The sequence below is a fragment of the Rhinopithecus roxellana genome, chromosome 21 (genome assembly GCF_007565055.1).
Source record: "Rhinopithecus roxellana isolate Shanxi Qingling chromosome 21, ASM756505v1, whole genome shotgun sequence".
Classification (NCBI taxonomy): Eukaryota; Metazoa; Chordata; class Mammalia; order Primates; family Cercopithecidae; genus Rhinopithecus; species Rhinopithecus roxellana.
Window position 1 is genome coordinate 49,494,748 of NC_044569.1, and position 20,393 is coordinate 49,515,140.

Sequence of the window (20,393 nt, forward strand, 5' to 3'; positions counted from 1 at the left end):
ACACAATCCTGTTCTCTATCTGGTCCAGCATATAAATGAGACACAGCAGGAAAGAAGGAGTATTTAACATAGTAGGTCTGGGGTTTCTGGGTCAAAATACGTTCTGATACTTCCAATTTAGGGTTGATTTGCCTAAGTATTATCTTTTCATAGTGGCAACTCTTCCCCAGGAATATTGACTACAACAATACATCTCCTTCCTTCCTTCCTTCCTTCCTTCCTTCCTTCCTTCCTTCCTTCCTTCCTTCCTTCCTTCCTTCCTCTTTCTTCCTTCCTTCCTCTTTCTTCCCTCCTTCCTACCTTCCTTCCTTCCTTCCTTCCTTCCTTCCTTCCTTCCTTCCTCCTTCCCTCCTTCCCTCCTTCCCTCCTTCCCTCCTTCCCTCCTTCCCTCCTTCCCTCCTTCCCTCCTTCCTTCCTTCCTTCCTTCCTTCCTTCCTTCCTTCCTTCCTTCCTTCCTTCCTTTCTTCCTTCCTTCCTTCCTTCCTTTCTCTTTTTTAAAACAGGATTTCACTCTGTCTCCCAGGCTGGAGTGCAGTAGTGCCATCTCAGCTCACTGCAACCTCTGCCTCCTGGGTTCAGGCAATTCTTCTGCCTCAGCCTCCCATGTAGCTGGGATTACAGGTGCCCACCACCACGGCCAGCTAATTTTTATACTTTTTTGGTAGAGACAGGCTTTCATCATGTTGGTTGGGCTGGTGTCAAACTCCTGACCTCAAGTGATCTGCCCACCTCGGCCTCCCAAAGTGCTGGGGTTAGAGGCGTGAGCCGCCATGCCCGGCAGGGACAATACATCTTTGAGGGATCAGCATATATTAATCAAATTGCCTTCCTTGTAGCTGAATGTAACTTCACTGAGGGAATGAGAGTTTGGATGCTGATGAAGAAGAAATATTTTTGAAGCGTGGTTCAAAGCTAGAGAGGGCTGACTTGAGGAGCAGGAGTATCTAGAAATGTTTCCTAATCCTGACTACATCTTAGAATTCTTTGGAGGGGAGTGGTGGTTTCTAAAGTACACTGGTCCTCCAGCCTGTCCTAAGAGATTGTAATTGAATTGATCTCAGGTGGGGCCTGAGCACGAATAATTGAGAGTATGGAAGAAAGTAGAGCAGCCTAGACTTAAGTGTATCCATTTTGCAGTTTTTTTCGAAGAGCTAGCTGTGGAGATGGCAACTGCCTGGTACAGCACTGCGCCCTACCCATGGAGCATCCAAAAAAGTAGCAATGCATTCCCGTAGGTACATGGGAAACCGAGTGGCAGGAAAGGGGGCTACTTGGGGAAGATTGTTTGATAACACTGTGGACTAGGCAGGAGCGCTGAGCAGCAGATGGGACAGGAAGAAGCTTGCTGCAGTAGCCCAGGGAGAGGCAGCTTCAGCCACAAGCCCCCTGGGTTAGATTTTCTCCCCTTCTGCAACCTAGAGTGGTTCCCCTTCTTGCTGTTCTCAGGGCTGGGATAGCAGTGGCTGGGGCTGTTGTAACAAAGCACCACAAACTGGGTGGCGTCAACACAGTAATGTATTGTCTCACCGCTCTGGAGCTAGAAGTCTGAAATCACTCTGTCGTCTGGGTTTGGGTTCCTCCTGAGGGTGTGAGGGAAGGCTCTGTTCCAGGCCTCTCCCTTTCGTTTGTCAGGGGCCATCTTCTCTGGGTCTCTTCACATCGTTTTCCTTTCTGCACGTTTTTTTCCAGATACTCCCACACACACACTTTTTTTAAAATCTTTTTTTTTATATGGAGTCTCACTCTGTCGCCCAGGCTGCAGAGCAATGGTGTGATCTCAGCTCACTGCAACCTCCGCCTCCCAGGCTCAAGCGATTCTCCTGCCTCAGCCTCCCGTGTAGCTGGCATTAGAGGCATGCACCATCACACTTACCTAATTTTTGTATTTTTTGGTAGAGATGGGGTTTCGTCATGTTGGCCAGGCTGGCCTTGAACTCCTGTCCTCAAGTGATCTGCCTGCCCTGGCCTCCCAAAGTGCTGGGATTACAGGCTTGGGCCACTGTGCCTGGCCCACATTTCCCCTTTTTATAGAGACACCAGTCCTATTGGATTAAGGCCCATCCTAATGATTTCTTTTAACTTGAATCCCTTTGTAAAAATCATGTCTCCAAATAAGTCACATTCTGAGGTAGTGGGAGTTCAGAATTCAACATATGAATTTGAGCAGGACACAGTTTAGCTCATAAGAGTTGACAAAGCCAGGTCTCTTTATTTCTTTGGCAGTACCTACTAATCACCAACACAAAATGGCTGCGTTCCCTCCCTAGGAGTTCTGACTGGGTCTTCCTGATTGACTTTCTGCTCTCTACAAGCAGTTCTCAGTTGATGCTTTCTCCCCTCTTATGCTGCCAAAATGTGCCCAGTAACCATTTCCAGTGTAGTCACATCACTCTCTTTTTTGTTATGCCCAATAACTGAGTGACCTGGGTGGTCCAAAAATTACCCTGAGGTCCTGCGACCTGGCCACGCAACACAACCAGCAACCGCAGCAACCCCCCACCCTGGGAAAAATTGTAATTCCAGACTGCTTTATCTGAATCCTAGTTCATACACTTGTATGACTATATATGCCTGGAATTGCTCTTAGAGACTAAATATCCTAGAGATGTTCAAGCAGTTTTCACAAACACACTGTTTGTAGAGACAGGGTCTCAGTCTGTCTCCCAGGCTGTAGTGCAGTGACGCGATCATGGCTCACTGCAGCTTTGAGTTCCTGGTCTCAAGCAATCCTCCCACCTCAGCCTCCTGAGTAGCTGGGAGAGCTGGGATAGCTGGGACTACAGATGGACAGCACCATGCCTGGCTAATTTTCTTTATTTTTTAGAGAGGCAGGGTTTTGCTATGTTGCTTAGTCTGGTCATGAACTCCTGGCCTCAAGTGATTCTCCTGCTTTGACCTCCCAACATTTTGGGATTACAGGCATGAACCACATGGCCAGTTCAAATAATCTCTTCTATTCAAATGAAATCTTTGGTAAATCCTATGTAAAACAGGTAAAAATAAATGAATGGATTAGAAGTTCCCATTTTTGCAATTTGTGGATGTTGCATGACTGTCATGGAACCAATGGAGTACTTCTACGGAGCCCCGAGTTTCTCTGTCTTAGAGAAAACTGCAGATCTCTCAAAACTCCTCGGTTTGCAGGAAAGGAAATGGAACCCAGAGAAATGAAAAGAACTAGCCAAAAGCACTCATAGAGTGGAAGATCCAATGGGGAACTCTGGTATCTTGAAACCTAGACTAGTACTCTCTATCACAAGGGCCTGCTTCTGGCAGTCAGGACCTTATAAAGTATGAGTTTGCCATTGTTTTAGAAAGTATTTCTCAAGTGAGTTCTGGACAGCGTCTTGTAAGTAGGTAGGATTCCCAAATCAATTCTGGAAAAGCTGTTCTATAATTCTCTATAGCTAACTCTCATAGCGTATTAGTATACTTAAGGCTCAAGGATGTCCTGCAGCATAGAAAACCATTTATCTTTGCTTATTCCAGTTTTTCCAAAATTCTTAAAAAACAAAAACAAAAAGGTGTTACCTTTTCCTCGGTCTGCTTGCACTCTGCTTTGGAGCCCAGAAGAGTCTTCTCTCAAGGAGGGAGTCTCTACAGGGAGCAGCTCAGACATGCTAACAGTGAGTGTGAGATTTCAGGTATCATGACCTGCACGATTTCCTTTGCTTGGGAGTTGTTGGCCAGCATCTCTGGCAGGTGCAGGGATGGAGGCAGATGAGCAAGGAATTGCAGCAAGGTAGAAATGAATGGTGCTGTCTTTAAATTGCCCCCATGGAGTTTTGTACTTCTTGTACCTTTTTGGAGAAGAGTAGTCTTCAATAACCTGGATGTGGCCAATGGTCTGGGAGAGATTTCCTAGCCTATTCTTTCATTGTTTTGCCTCCTTCCTCTAATGCATGCCTACTTCCAAATCATCCTCTCCATTCCTGCCAACACCTTTCTGAGGCTCTCATCATTCTCCAGTGACCTCCAGGCAGGACACTCTAAGGTCTGTCACCCTTATCTTCCCTGGACAGTTGGTGTATGTAAATGTGATTACCAGAATCTTTTGCAAGGATGAAGTTCCAATGCTCCAGCATGAGAATTTCCATCACTCCTTTTAGAGTCTAGGAATAAACAAACCCAGTTAAATTCACAGCCACCACCAGAGGGCACAGTGAGACTCACGTAGGAGTAAAGGATGTTGAAAAGAGACTGCAAAAACAGTCTTACTCTTGAAATGCATTTATTTATTTATTTATTTATTTATTTATTTATTTATTTATTTAATTTTATTTTTCTCTTCACAGCTAGTTCACATAGTCTTAGAAACAGGCAAAGTTTGAATCTAAAAACTGCAGAGTGAAATACTGTAGCTTTGGTCATTATTTATGGCTTCTTCATTGCCTTTATTCCAAATACAGTAGAATTGTCTTATAGCCAGACTCATGCCACACCACTTCAGTTGTGCCCTGGGGACCTAATCCCAGCCTTTCATAGATGTGCAGGTAGAGTGTTCACAAGAAGTTTCCAGCCTTGTTCTCACAAACATGAATGCTAAGGAGGATTCCTTTATAATTAAGAGTTTCAATTATAAAGCAGTGCTAGGGAAAAACAGGGTGTACAGTAGAGGCTGTTCTGGGTTGGCCTTCAGAAAATGGGACTCTGACCCCAGCTCTGATGTGATTAACCATGTGAATCTATGATGTAACAACAGTAAGAGTAGATGTTCACTGAGAACCTACTGTATGCCACCTACTGTGTGCCAGTCTGGCACCTTATAAGTATTATCACCCATTCTTATGATAAAACTGCAAGACAGATATTTTCCCCTTTATTTAACAAATACAAAAACTGATGTTCAGAAATATTAAATGATGTGCTTAAAGATAAACAGCCAGCAAGTGATGGAACCATGAAACCATTTCTAGGTGTGTTTGGCCACAAACCAGGTGATTTTTCATTATTTACACCTTTTCCATTTTTTGATGTTTCAGTTTCTGTACACTCTTTGTAACAAAATTCACACCTGTCTTCCTGCTTATTCAGGCTTGGCTAACTGTTGTCACAATCTCAAACTCTCAGGGGTTGAATAAGATAAAATCCTTTCTAGTTTATGTATAAGTCCAATGCAAGTCACACAGGGGCCTCTGCTCCAGGCAGTCATTCAGGCACCCGGGTTCCTTCCATCTTTTGGAGCTGCTATCTTCAGAATGTGGCCTTCAGGGTCTCCATGGATCAGAAGGGAGAGCCATATGAGAGATATTTGTATGTGCCAGGCCTGGAAGTGACACATATCTCTTTCCATTTGTCTGAACTAGGTAATCTAGTCCTAACCGAATGGCAGATAGGTTGGGAAATAATGTTGAGCCCTGTGTCCAGGAAAAAGAAGAGAAAATGGATATTGATGAACCTATCCCTCTCCACATCCCTATCTCATGAGATTGTGGTAAAAATAAAATAAAATAGTATCTGTCAGAGTACTTTACCAACAAGTGAGATGTGGTAGTTTAAGCCTGGAGGGAAGGAGCTGTCAGAGAGAGATTGCAGATGGGGATATATATGAACAGGGATTATCATGGCTCAGTAAAGAGCTTGTTCTATGTTCTGGGTTGAGGAATAAGGAAAAAGAGACTAGAGAAGCGTCACTCATGTTCCCGAATTTATGTAAGCCTTTCACTCTCTGGCTCACACTCTTATTTCTAGTATTCATTATTCACTCATTTATTCTGCAACAAATTGTTACAATATCCTGGTCATTTTGCCACATGCTGGTGTGTGTGTGTGTGTGTGTGTGTGTGTGTGTGTGTGTGTGTGTGCGCGCAATGCCTCACACTAAAGAAAATCTCCCTCTGGAGCTGGCGTCAATTCTAGGAAAGATGCATTGCTGCCTGTAGTAACATGGAAGCATTCCAATGTCATTGACTTGTCACCAGTTTGCTAGCTGGTGTACATGATGAAAGATGCCATTTCAAGGACTCAGCAATGGTCTTTTTTGCTAGTAGGTTGGGTACTCAGCAATCACAGTAAATAAGTCAGAGTCCCTGTTTTAGGACTTTTGTGTAACCTGTGTCCTTGTTACCTTGACCACTCTCTTCATAGACACATTGAACAAATACTGAGATATCTGAGGGGAGAGATTGCGTGAAAAACACACAGGATGGGCCACCCTGTCTAGATGGTGACTGAGAACCTCAAATGTGTATATGGTCTTCAGTCATCATTAATGTGTGACCCAAAGATCTATCCATGCACTTGGTACCCACTTCCACAGGTCTATCTGCATTCTGCTTCCCCAGATTTCCTCAACTCTCATCTTCCAGTCTGTTGCTTCCAGGCCATTAGCTAGCTGGCTGACCCATCTACTCCTGCCATAAAGGAGTATACATCTAGGCCTCAGGCCACATCCTTCCTCCACATACAGTATATGATCACGTATACTGGTTCCAGCTTGTCCCATTGGAAGAACCACTTTTTACCATCATCCTTCAGGGTCACTTTTGATTGGGGCAGCAATGCAGCAACAATCCCATTAAATCAACACTGAGTTCAGTCAGATGTCGGGTGCTCCCAGGAGCCTATGAGTGTGGATCTATTGGGAGTCAACAGTGCAGCAGAGATGGGTGAAATGGGAGTCTGGAACATCTGTTTATATGATTTACTTAATCTTTCTGGACCTGCTACAAGTTAGATCCAAATGTATCACTTCCGTTGCATGACAGATTGCTGTTACATGTGTCCAAAAGTAGGACTCTGTAGGTTAGATAACACCAACTCATAATGGAAATCAGATTGCATAGTAACAGGGTGCCCCATGGTCAGCTGTTCTGTCTCCACTGGGGTCCAGTAGTATGCCAGGAGCTACTTTCCAAACAAGATAGTTCTCTCCAGTAGTGTGTGGCCTTGTTCCAGAATCTGAGGGCTCTGTGCTGTGACTCTTCTATTTAAGACTGAGACATCCTTATCCATTGCAGATGCCTCTAGCAACATTGGATCTGTTGGTCACGTGGCCCAAGAAACAGAATACCTGGAACCACAGCTTGGATTTGCTACCCACACTCAACACTGGTGGCTTTCTGAGGCATCAGGGAACTGGGAGAGAAGTTATACTATGTTCAAAATCCAAAGAAACTGCAGCATGATGTCTCTCTTTTAAAAAAAAATTTATATGATAGTTTTATTGTTCAGGTAATATATAAGATAGTATTATGGATTAGTATTTCTCAAATAAAAGAATATGATCTCTCTTTTAAATTTATTTTATTTTACGTTTTAATTTTTATTTTAGGTTCAGGGACACATGTGCAGGTTTGCTATATAGATATGCTAAGTAAAGGTAAACTTCTCAAAGGCTTGGGGGGCCGGGGCGCGGCCGTGCAGCTCTCGCGGGAGCCGAGGCCAGCTGAGCGCCCGCCGCTGCTCGTGCGCCTCCGCGCCTTTGCGCCATGGCCGTCCTCAACTCCCTGGAGGCGGTGAAACGCAAGATCCATGGAATACTATGCAGCCATAAAAAAGGATGAGTTTGCGTCCTTTGTAGGGACATGGATGCAGCTGGAAACCATCATTGTTAGCAAACTATCACAAGAAGAGAAAACCAAACACCGCATGTTCTCACTCATAAGTGGGAACTGAACAATGAGATCACTTGGACTCGGGAAGGGGAACATCACACACTGGGGCCTATCATGGGGAGGGGGGAGGAGGGAGGGATTGCACTGGGGAGTTATACATGATATAAATGATGAATTGATGGGTGCTGACGAGTTGGTGGGTGCAGCACACCAACATGGCATAAGTATACATATGTAACAAACCTGCACGTTATGCACATGTACCCTAGAACTTAAAGTATAAAAAAGAAAAAAAGAAAGAAACGCAAGATCCAAGCGCTGCAGCAGCAGGTGGACGAGGCGGAAGACCGCGCGCAGGGCCTGCAGCAGGAGCTGGACCGCGAGCGCGAGCACGAGCGAAGCGAGAAAGCTGAAGGTGATGTGGCCGCCCTCAACCGACGCATCCAGCTCGTTGAGGAGGAGTTGGACAGGGCTGGGGAACGACTGGCCACGGCCCTGCAGAAGCTGGAGGAGGCAGAAAAGGCTGCAGATGAGAGTGAGAGAGGAATGAACGTGATGGAAAACCGGGCCATGAAGGATGAGGAGACGATGGAAATTCAGCAGATGCAGCTCAAAGTGGCCAAGCACATTGCGGAAGAGGCTGACCGCAAGTACGAGGAGGTAGCTCGTAAGCTGGTCATCCTGGCGGGTGAGCTGGAGAGGGCAGAGGAGCGTGTGGAGGTGTCTAAACTAAAATGTGGTGATGTGGCGGAAGAGAAGTCAAGAATGTTACTAACAACCTGAAATCTCTGGAGGCTGCATCTGAAAAGTATTCTGAAAAGGAGGACAAATATGAAGAAGAAATTAAACTTCTGTCTGGAAAACTGAAAGAGGCTGAGACCCGTGGTGAATTTGCAGAGAGAACGGTTGCAAAACTGGAAAAGACAACTGATGACCTGGAAGAGAAACTTGCCCAGGCCAAAGAAGAGAACGTGGGCTTACATCAGACACTGGATCAGACACTAAACGAACTTAACTGTATATAAGCAAAACAGAAGAGTCTTGTTCCAACAGAAACTGCGGAGCTCCATGGGTCTTTCTTTTCTCTTGTATGAAGTTCCTTTTGTTATTGCCATCTTCGCTTTGCTGGAAATGTCAAGCAAATTATGAATACATGACCAAATATTTTGTATCGGAGAAACTTTGAGCACCAGTTAAATCTCATTCCTTCCCTTTTTTTTTTTTTCAAATGGCACCGGCTTTTTCAGCTCTCTTATTTCTTCCTTGAGTTGCATTTATTCCTAAGGTAGGCAGGGTATTTCCTAGTAAGCATACTTTCTTAAGACAGAGGCCATTTGGTTCCTGGGAGAATAGGCAGCCCCACACTTTGAAGAACAAAGACCCCAATATCTAGTCGTGGATATAATTAAAACGCTGAAGACCATAACCTTTTGGGTCAACTGTTGGTCAAACTATAGAGACCATCACATGGGTAGGGATTTTCCATCCAGAGCCAATAAAAGGGCTGGTGGGGGCCGGGGGTGGCTATTTGTGGAAAGTCATAACCCACGGATAGATTAACCCTAAGAATTCTGGCCTTTCTCCACACTCCACCATGCAGAACAAACATCCTCTCAAGCAGTCAAGGTAGAATGCTTGGGTAATAGTCATAATTGCCCACATATAGTAATTAATAGATGGTAATTAATAGATCCTTGATGTGATGTTCTTTTGCGTATTTCCTTCATTCTAAAGTTGTTCTCTGGCCAGGCGCAGTGGCTTTCACCTGTAATCCCAACACTTTGGGAGGCCAGATCACTTGAGGTCAGGAGTTCGAGACTAGCCCAGCCAACATGGCGAAACCCTGTCTCTACTAAAAATAAAAAAATTACGGTGATGCCTGCCTGTAGTCTCATCTACTCGGGAGTCTGGGGCAGGAGGATCACTTAAACTCAGGAAGTGGAGGTTGCAGTGAGCCGAGATCGCACCACTGCACTCCAGCCTGGTTGACAGAGTGAGACCCCATCTCAAGAAAAAAATAAAATAAAAATAAAGCTGTTCTCTGAAGAGCAAATGTCTCATTCCAGTAATGACCCACTCAGCCGGAATATGGTGGAGTTCAGTCCAATTCAGGTCAGCCATTATCTGAAAGACTACAAGTCATTAATAAGTTGAGCAAAAGAGTTTCTATCTATTAGCAGAAAGGGCCTCTCTGGCAGCAGAGATTAAAAATTGGCCCAACTACATTTCCATACTTCAGGGAATAGCAAGTTGAAGATTTACTTATCTAGGACTTGAATTCCTTCTTTGGGACCAAGTTAATAAAACACCAAGAAACTCCTGATTAAACTGGATAATGAAGGATTCTGTAGACAGGGCTGCACATATCGGCTTTGTTTGACTTCTCTTTTCTCAGTTAACATCTCAGAGCTGGAACATTCCACATTCCCCAGCAGTGTGTGGGGGCCGAGTAAAGTTTATAATTCCAACTAAAAATCACCCTGCTTCTGGCTTATCTGAATCCCTTACCCACCCCACCCCACCACCCCACTCCTATCTATTCAGCACCACACTACCCAGGAAACACACTAGCAAATTGTGCAATGGAATCAAATCCACACTTTTCTTTAGATTCTTGTAACTGTATCATATGTAATAGTATCACTTTTTCTACATTTTGGTCAAATAAATTTTTACATAAACTACAAAAAAAGAAAAAGGTAAACTTCTTTGGTCCCGCTCTACTGATGGATTGCCTGAGGCTGTGTTGCTCTGCCCCAGTAAATATCCATATCCAGTGGCATGTGCCTGTAGTCCCGGCTACTTGGAAAGTGATAGAATCACTTCAGCCTATGAGTCCAAGAGTTCAAGTCCAGCCCAGGTAACAGACCCTATCTCTAGAAAAATAAGAAATAAAAAACTTATATTTTGACCAGCAGTTGAAACAGAGTATTAAGCTTGCAGGGTCTACTGCCAGAGGTGAGCTGATTGGGAATACAATAGAGACCAATACCTTCATCTCTCAAATCTTGAATGGTAATGCTAATCTCTAAAATTCCTCCAGAAATGTGGCATTGCTTCTAATTTTTCTTGGAAGCTAGTGTTGGGGATAGGAAAAAGTCAAGAGCTTCCATTTGGCCTTTCAAGGGCTTCCATTTCTTCTCATAATGGTCCTCACTCCACAAATCAGGCCACTACTGTAAGAGATCTACCAGCTGGTAAGTATATGCTAATTATATCTATCCTAACTATATATTTGGGCACTGGGGAAATAACCACAGGGTGGGTTTGCAGATGCACTGGATCTTCTGTGAGAATGACTTTTATCAGCACTTAGGGTTCTAGAATTCCATTCATAATGGGCTCTGGGTCTGTGAACTGACTCTGAGGCATAGGCTTCAATTTTCCTTTTCTGTGGTTAATGTCAGTCTTCCATTTGCCAGTTCGAGATATCTTCCTGTTTGTATAAACCCAATAGCACCTTAATTGGTGGTCTATGCCACTCACTCCTTGGACTCTGTAATCTGTTAATTACTGTCATAGAGCCCCGTGGACCAAAGCACTCTGACTGAACCTACCGCTCTGGTTAGTTGCCAATCAAGTAATTATGTTTGCAGTGTGTGCCTTTGAAAGGCACCACTGAGCTTCTCCAAGATGCTGGTATCTTGCTCACCAATGCACTTTCTACTGTCTGAGTGAAAAATATGCCCTCTGGGTGGCAGGCTCTTGGTCTAAACATAAGAGGTCCCTGTATCATATTCCTAGTTCCCTGAGCCTTCTAATCTCTTCTTCAACACTATGCCAAGGTATTTCTGTGGTCTCCACTTTTTTTTCTGTAGTTCCTTGTGAAGTCAAGGCCTCAAATACCATCCTAGAAAACTATCCGTGTGTTCTTGATACAAAACTAAATTATGAGTCATAAATGAGTTATCCCATTTCAATGAATACCCCACTATCCAGCTCTGTATTGCCCCCTCTTTGGGCTACTACCCTCAATATTCAATTTACGTTCAGCAGTTCTTGCTAGAGTTTGTAACTTTTTTCTTATCTAGACAATTTCACCCTGAAACAGGATTTTGCATCTGCAGCTTAGCTTGCCCAGACCTGCCTCTGGCTCTCAGTCTGGAGACAATGAGAGGTGGTGGGGGTTAGTTTTTCTTAAGGAGGACAGGCATCACCTTGGGAAGCCACTGCTTCAGGTGAGATTATTATACTCTACAGCCAGCAAGTAGTGTCTAGTCTTCTCTGGCAAAGATGAAGGTGTCACGTCTTTGGGGAAGGAGGGCTTACAGGAATTTGGAGTTTCTAGATGCCCAGGTTCATCCACCTAATAGTCTCCATTCCAAGTCTGAGATTTCTACACTTTCCCTATCAGAACCCTGACTTGACATAGAATACTTGTCAAGGCTATGCATTTCATCTTCATGGCAGCTCCAAAACCCTTAGAATCAGATTCTGAACCTGATTTTCACACAGTTTTCCCTGATGTTGCAGGAAATAAAGACCTCCTTTAATATTGCCATAGAAGTCACCTGGCTTTTAGAACCATAAATCAACTTCCCTGATCCTATTATTTATTTAAATGTCTTTACTGCTGCCATAAGTAGCCATCCTAGTCCAAAAGCCTCATAGGTAACATTGCTTCTGTATTAGTCCATTTTCATACTGCTGATAAAGACATACCCAAGATTGGGCAGTTTACAAAAAAAAAAGAGGTTTAATCAACTTACAGTTCCAGGTGGCTGGGGAAGCCTCACAATCATGGTGGAGGGTGAAAGGCATATCTCACATGGTAGCAGACAAGCGAAGAGGGCTTGTGCAGAGAAACTCCACTTTTTAAAACCGTCAGATCTCGTGAGAGTTATTCACTATCATGAGAACAGCATGGGAAAGACCTGCCCCCATGATTCAATTCCTCCTACTAGGCCCCTCCCACAACACGTGGGAATTCAAGATGAGATTTGGGTGGGGACACACCCAAACCGTATCAACTTCTGTACTGGTTGAAGGCCATGGCCACTTAATCTTCCAATGCCTTGTCTTATGCCTGACCTGCATTTTATCCCAATTAACTACAGTGAAAATTGAAAAAATCATGAGTCTACCAAATGCTAAGGAGTTGTTACTAGCCATATATTACCAACAATGGAGTACCTATTATTTTAAGCCAAATGGGACATTCAACTCAAAATTCCATCCTGATCATTGTTTTCTAGAATCACTCTTGGATGATTGTTTTAACCTGTGTCTTCCAGAAAGCAGAGCTTTAAGCAAGGATTAAGGTGCTGACACTGTATTTGCAAGGCATAAGGGCAGGGATATAAGGGTGGAAAAAAATGGGAAGTGAGGCAAAGATACATGTAAAACAATGCAATGTGTTACTGTGCTGGCCACTGCTTCATGATTAACCATGAGGAGGCATGCAATTCAATTGGCATGTGTGTTCATGCTGCATGTTGGATTTTCTCTAGAATTTCAAGGAGAAGACAGTCCTCAGAGTTATCCACAGAAGGGGGAAATAAAGAGACTTTATTTCGTAGCTCTATTTTGTCTTCCATTTTCTAGCAGGCACTAATACTCTTATCTTACATTATTTTGCTCCATAGCAGGTGCTCAGAAAGCCAGATGTAATGATCTAGGTGTAACAATTTAGCCAAGTCTAGGAACAGAGGACAACTTGGTGTGGCAAATGGTATATGTTGGTCATGTAGACTTGTGCCTAATCTAGATTCTTGCCAGCCTGGGGAAGTTGTTACAAGCAGTGGCAGCAGCATGGTTCAGATGGAAGTTTGGAAAGGAAGCCAGGGATGGTGACCCCAGAAAGTCAAAGTCTGTGTTAGACACATGATGCTTCAGGATATAGGGACAAAGCAGGTTCACATTACTCATTAAGTCTTGCCTCACAGACTATCTAGCCAGCTCCAAATTGGGGCTCTACACATTATAAATTGGACCTTAAGAGTGCTAACATTGTTCATGCAAGCATCCATGTGTGCCCAGTTTTATGTAATAGCTCCAGTCCTGAAAAGTATGGAAGAACTTCATGTTTCAAGAAACCTGGTAGAAAACCCTTTTGTAAAAGTGTGGATTTCTTTGCCCATGTGAACAATAATGTTCTAATTTGGCAATAAGGAGAGTTTAGTTTCAACACAATAGATTTGAAGTTTCACACAACCCAATGTTGTATTCTGATCTAAAAAGTCTAATTTCAGCCAAGCACAGTAGCTCATGCCTGTAATTCCAGCACTTTGGGAGGCTGAGGCAGGTGGATCACTGGAGGTCAGGAGTTCGAGACCAGCCTGGCCAACATAGTGAAACCCTATCTCTACTAAAAATACAAAAATTAGCTGGGCATGGTGTTAGACACCTGTAATTCCAGCTTCCCAGGAGGCTGAGGCAGGAGAATCACTTGAACCCCAGAGGTGGAGCTTGCAGTGAGCCGAGATAGCGCCACTGCACTCCAGCACGGGTGACAGAGGGAGACTCCATCTCAAAATAAATAAATAAATAAATAAAATAAAAAGCCTAATTTATTATTTGCCTCAGCCAGATTAAATTGTTACTCACTAGGGATAAAGCTAATGGCTTCCAGATACAGTGCATTCTCAAGTGAAGTTGACGGGCATGGACTTTTCTTATGAGACGTTTCCTGGCTTGCAGTTCTGGACTGGGTTTTGCAGAGATCCTCAGGCCAGGAAAGTGACAGCAAGTTTCTTAACCTCTCTGGCTCTCAAGTGACTCTTCATCTTATTTCATGGAACAAATAAGGAAATGTATGGAAAATGCTAACCAAAAATGCCAGGTACATATTATTATTTTGTCGTTAATGAGATAGAGTCTTGCTCTGTCACTCAGGCTGGAGTGCAGAAGCATGATCATAACTCACTGCAGCCTTCACTCATGGACTCCAGTGAACCTTCCCTCCTCAGCCTCCCAAGTCGTTGGGATTACAGGCATGAGCCACCACACCCAGCATTTTTTTTTTTTTTTGAGATGATGGTCTTGCTGTGTTGCCCAGCCTGGTCAAGAACTCCTGGGTTCAAGCAGTCCTCCTGGCTCTGCCTTTGAGTTGCTGGAATTACAGGCCTGTACCACCACGCTTGGCCCTGGTACAGATTATTATTCAATATCACTTCTCCAGCATCAGTTTCACTCTCAGTAGTCTCAGGTGCTGGTCCAGGTAGCAACAGCTAATACCCATTAAGCACTTACTCTGTGCCAGGCACCATGCTCAGTGCCATAGGAGCTAAGGCCCTTTGAATCCTCACAGTAACCACAAGCTGGTCATTTTTATTTATCTATCAGAGAGTGCGAGTAATGGACTCTAAGTCTGGTCTCTGGGATTCCAACGTTCTCTTTCCACCCACTGTGCTGCTTTGTGGGATCTTAGAGGGTCTCCCCACTCACTATTGGCTTCAGCATGCCCTGTGATTTGAGAAGAGGGGATGCGAGAGGCTACTGGAGGGGCACCGGGGTGCGAGGCCAGGTGGGAGTTTGTCTGCAACTCAAGTTTCCACAGCCTGGGGGTCAGCCGAAAGGACATCCACAAAATATGTGTCAGTGTTCTGCCCAGGGGCTCTGTTTTGGGCTGACAGGGAGCTGCCCTGCTGGGATTATCCCTACACAGTCATTTTAAGGAGGTTTCTAGCAACAGTACTCAAAGCTAACAGGGTGTGTAACACCCAGAAATGACAATTTACCAGAAAATCCCAATCCCTGGGCACATTCTTCACAGTAGAGGTATATGCAAAGGCTGCTCAGTGCATTGGCCACTGACTCATCAAGCTGGCCGTGCTAACCAGTGCCAGTCCTTGTCTCTCAGACAGCACAGGGGCCACGTGAACCCAACTCCTTCTGCCTTCCTCTGGGTCAGGAGCCATGTTGTCGGCCTTCCTGGGGGTGACCATCATCTTCTGCATTGATTTGTGTTTATTGTGGGGAGAAGGCTGAAGGAAGGGTCTGGACTACAGGGGCCTGTGCTATGAGGTCTGATATTTGCCTTTGTCTTGGACATTCTCCCTCTCCCCTAATGAGCCAGCGTATCATCAATAATATAGATGCAGAGCCCACTCCCTGGACTCACAAACCAGCAACTCACTCAGCTTCTCTGTGCCTCAGTTTCCTTATCCGTAAAAGAGAAATCACCACAGGACCAACTTCTTAGAATGGTGAGGATTAAATGAGCTAGCAGAGAACATTTAGAACATTTAGTGTCTGGCATGTGAGCAGGGCTGTATACATTTAGCTATTATCATGCTGTACCTTAGACTCCTTCCGGGCACCGAGACTAAAAAGTAGAAAGAAAAGCCACACCCCAAAAAAGAGCTCTAGAATCTTAGAAAGTTGTAGCTGCAGGTGACCCCGTCCAAGCACTGCCCCCAAGAGCTGATAGAAGAGCTCCTAAGTGAGTAATACTTGTGACGCCTTTTGGGTAGACCAGAAGCCTGTGCCCAAGGAGGGCTCCCACAGGTGAGTGGGGCTGCCCCACCCTCTGCTGCCTGCCTCTTCCCCTGGGGCAGGGTGCCCTCAATAGGCTCTTTGTTCTCAGGACTCGCCTTTGCTCCACCTAGTCTTTAACTGTCCCACAATCTGGGCTCAGGGCTTTACTTAAACCACCAAGCCCTTGCATCAAACCACAAGAAGAAAACCACACGCCTTTGGAATTGCTCAGTGCTCTCTTGTTTTTTTTTCCCTTCCTTTCTTCTTCTCTCCAGCACACATACACACACATATGCCAACACACACACACACACACACACACACACATAGCAGGTTTCCCATCAAGCAACTGTTTCCTGGTGTCATGAGACAGGCTGTCCAGGACTTGTTTTGGGAACGTGTGAACAAGGGGGTACCCATAGCCCTTACGACACTCAGGGGACCAGCCAGCCCCCTTTCTTGGGCCTGGAGCCCTTACCTCGGCTGCTATTGGTGCTGTCTTGAAGGGCAGCAGAGCTGGAATGGGTGCTGCCCTGCATTTGTAGGCTCTCTGGACCAGGTGGCAGTAGCCCAGGCTTGAGCCCAGTGATCTTGGTCAATGCCAGGCCTTGTGGACTTCTGGGTCCACTGAAGATCATGAGGTCAATGCTGGCAGCCTGGCCCCTTTGAGCTGCCCACACACAGTGGACTTCTGGCCCTGGGAACACAGGCTCCCCTGTCTGGGACTGTGGAGTCCTCGGCAGGGTGGGAAAGGGAAGGCAGAGTTGGTGAAGTGAGGGAAGGGTGAGGGTTCTATCAGTTTTTCTGGGCCCTGGTTCTGATTTCTCAGTGCAGATGAGGCAGCCCCAGAGTACCTTCCAAGGGAAAGGAGATGAAGCACCTTCAAAACATAAGTGTACCAAGGCACCAGCCCTGACATCACAGTGAGGATGAGAGATGGGCTCTTACAGGGTCACAGATTCTGATGCTTTCCAGGCCAGGCAGGTAATTCAACATGGAAAAGGCCAAACATAGGTTATGTGATACATGTTAGGAAAGACATTTAACTTAAATTAACATGTTGTAATTTAAAAACACTGTTTTAGGGCTGGGCACAGCACTTTGGGAGGCTAAGGCGGGAAGATGACTGGAGGCCAGTAGTTTGTGACCAGCCTGGGTAACATAGTAAGACCCCACCTCTACAAAAAAGCACACACACACACACACACACACACACACACACACACACACACACACAGACACACTAAGTCATTCTTTTAGTTAAATAAAATATATTTTTGATTAGATGCAGCCTCATGGCTGTAAGTTTCCAATCTGCTTCTCTACAATCCACAGTTCTGCTATTTAGAACTGTGGAAGAAGGGTTGATAAAGAAAACTGTCAGAGTCCCTTAAGGGCTTCTTAAAACACAGCACTGGCTTAGGTGCTAGTAGAGCTATGATTAAAAACATAGTCTTTGATGTCCAGCTCTGATAAGCATTTCTCATTGGCTTCATTTTAGCTGTATGAGTATTGGACAGATTATTAAACCGTGCTAAGTTTCAGTTTCCTCGTCTATAAAATGGGGAGTCTATCTTTTAGCATAATGAGCCACCTCACATAGTAGGTGAAGCTTAATAAATGACCGCTGTGATGTGCTGCACCCAATTCCCCTAAACCCAAATAAGGAGCCGGATGCCTTTTGCTGAATAGCAATGGTTCGGTGGACTGAGGGTTAATGCTTCTGTGGCTCTGGTCTGTGGCAAGAGAGGGTGGAAGTCAGAGCCAAGGTCAGATCTTCACAGGCCATTTCCCTGTGAACACAGAACAAATACTCTCTTTGCATCTGGGCTGTTCATTTTAAATTCAGCAAAGGAGGGCTTGTTGGGGAAGTTTTGCCCTAGAGTCTTGGAATTTCTCACCAGATCTCTAGTGCTCACTTCTAGCTGCTCCCACTTTGCCCGCCTTAGTAAGCAGTGGCCCATTTGCCCTTAATCTTAGCAAAAGAAGCAGATCTGCCCAACACCATGGCATCTGGGGGTGGGGAACCCATCCGTGGCAGTGCCTTGGAGGCATCTGAGAGACGGGTTGGGCTAGGCTTCCTGAAATTGCCTTCTCCCACAAGGCTGTGCGCATGAACTTGCAAACTCCTTGAAGGTGGAAATGACCTGGTCTCTGGATCACCACAACTCTGAGCACAGTACATTAACACAATGTGCTTAATGCATGCTGGAATAGTTCTATGAAATTTATACTTGAAAGCAGAAAAACAGGGACAGAATTTTCACTTTTTAAAAAGAAATGTTCATTTTATAAAACGTTTCCCCACTGAAGCCCTTAAGTAGAAACTTCCTTAATTACCCAAAATGAACTTTTGAGTAGCTCAAACCTAAGCTGATGGGCTGAATTGCCCTGTCCTGTCACTGGCTCCTTCCTTTCCCCATCACCTCTCTAAATTCAATCCCATCCACCCTCAAGCACAGTGAGTATTGTTGAGACTTGCTTTACAGACACCCTGCTCAGTGCTGTGAACATGATCTCATTCCATCATCACGGCCATGGCATGGCCAGATATATTATTTTCCTTCTTTTATAGATGAGAAAATATAGGCTTGGAGAATTCAAAACCACTTGTTCATAGGAATAGCAGAGTCAAGACCCAAAACCCAGCCTCAGGGCCAAACCAGTGCTCAGAAATGTCTCTAAGGAAACCCCAACTCCACAAAAGTCTTCCTGACCTTCCCCACCTCTCCTAGACAGACAGCAATGTCCCGTCTCTCTGGCTCCTGGTGCTCTCCTGGTCTTCTTGAACCTCATGTTCTGCCCTGGGGGCAGCCACCTGGGTGTTTGCTGCCTTACCCTCCTGCCGCCCTTTCTCTCCAAGTGCTCACTTTGGAGTGGAATTGCCTGGAGAGTGAGCAATGGGTCTAAGTCCCCTTTGCATTCCCAGCAGTGCCAGGCTCGGTGCTGGCTCCCAGGGAGCTCTCTGGGTATTTCAGTTCGTTTGATATATTATTTGTCCCAGAAGAAGGCACTGAGGCTGTCCAAGGAAGAGCCTGACAGGCCTCAGACAACCCCAGAGGTCTCTAGGGGAGCTCAGGCTGTTCTGTTCTAGCCTGGGCAACACTGGAAGCTGTCCTCTCTAGGGCTGTTCCACCCCTGAGAAGATCTAGGAACAGGCAGGGAGGCTCCCAAATTGCTTCATGGTTCCACAGTTTCTGGCATGTTCCACCTCCCTGGGCCCTAAGGAGCTGAGGCCCCAGACAGCCCCTTGGGCATGATCCTGGCCACTGGCCATCCCCCTATCTGCCCTCTCTCAGCCAGTGGCACCCACTCTTCTGGGCTGTGGGCCTGATACTGCTTCCTGCATTCCTGCTTGCAGACCTGCTGAAATAGAACGAACAGATTCCAGCCAGGCCTCAGCCTGATCACAGCAGGCCTGTCCGAGCATGTGACCTCTCTTCTTCCCCTTTCTTTATCAGTCAAGCAGAGGTAATAACAATAATTAACCTGGAGCCCCCGATGGGTCCTCCTGGACCTCACACCCAAGGTCCTCCTGGATTATGCTAACAGTCCCAAGTAGAAAATGAAGGTTATTATTATTGTTCCCATTGTATGCTCAAAAGAACTGAGGCTTAAACTAGGTAAAGACAGAGGCACAGAGGCAGCCTGGAGCATCCACCAGAGACACGGACCTTGGGGTGGGGAGAGCTTGCCTGTGCTGAGAGCTGTGAGTGTCTGCTCCCCAGACTGGCAGTGTGAGGCTTTGCAGCGTATCTTGGTAGCCACTAGAGCACATCTGGAAGAGGTAGGGGTGGCAGGGACAAAGCTACAGGGCTGGGACGAAGGTATCCCCGCCTGATCACCTGCTCCAGATCCTACCCAGGAACCCCCTATTATGTACGAGGCATGGGAGGTAAATGGCTCCCCCAGCTCTGCCCCAGACCAGCTCACAGCTGTTGTCTGGGCTGGATGAGCTTGGCCCCCAGTTCCTAGAGGGGTCTCTTGCCAGCAGCACCTATATCACCTAGTGAACCTAAAGGCACATTCCTGTAGAGTGCAGACTGAAGACGGACATCTGAGCTGCTGCTTTGACTTTCCTGTTCTGTCTCTTTTCTCATTTTGTTGGGTAGAGGGGTGTGGATGGAAGGAAGAAGTAGGAGAGGTATGGACAGGAGGAAGGGGTACTGTTATGCTTCTCTTTGCAGTTGCTGCCCTGCATTTGGAATATTCCCGTGATACAGGAGGGGGCCAGGGAAGTGCTGGGAAGGGAAGGACGTGGTCCCTGGCAAGGGCTCCACCCCCGGGCCTGTGCTAACAGACCTAGGTGAGGACGGGCATTTCTGTTTTCATGCTCAAATGTTGCATTTTCCAAGACCACCCTGACCCACCACACCCCCATCCTGTGCCTATAAAAACCCAGAGACCCTAGCGGGTAGA

General features: G+C 45.7%; 1 pseudogene across 1 annotated transcript; it reads left to right on the forward strand.

Moving 5' to 3' along the window:
* The first annotated feature begins 7,430 nt into the window (after positions 1–7,430).
* Positions 7,431–8,732, forward strand: LOC104681695 (annotated as a pseudogene). Its single transcript, XR_750601.2, has 2 exons — positions 7,431–7,457; positions 7,857–8,732. The product of XR_750601.2 is annotated as a tropomyosin alpha-4 chain-like (transcript).
* The last annotated feature ends 11,661 nt before the right edge of the window (positions 8,733–20,393 follow it).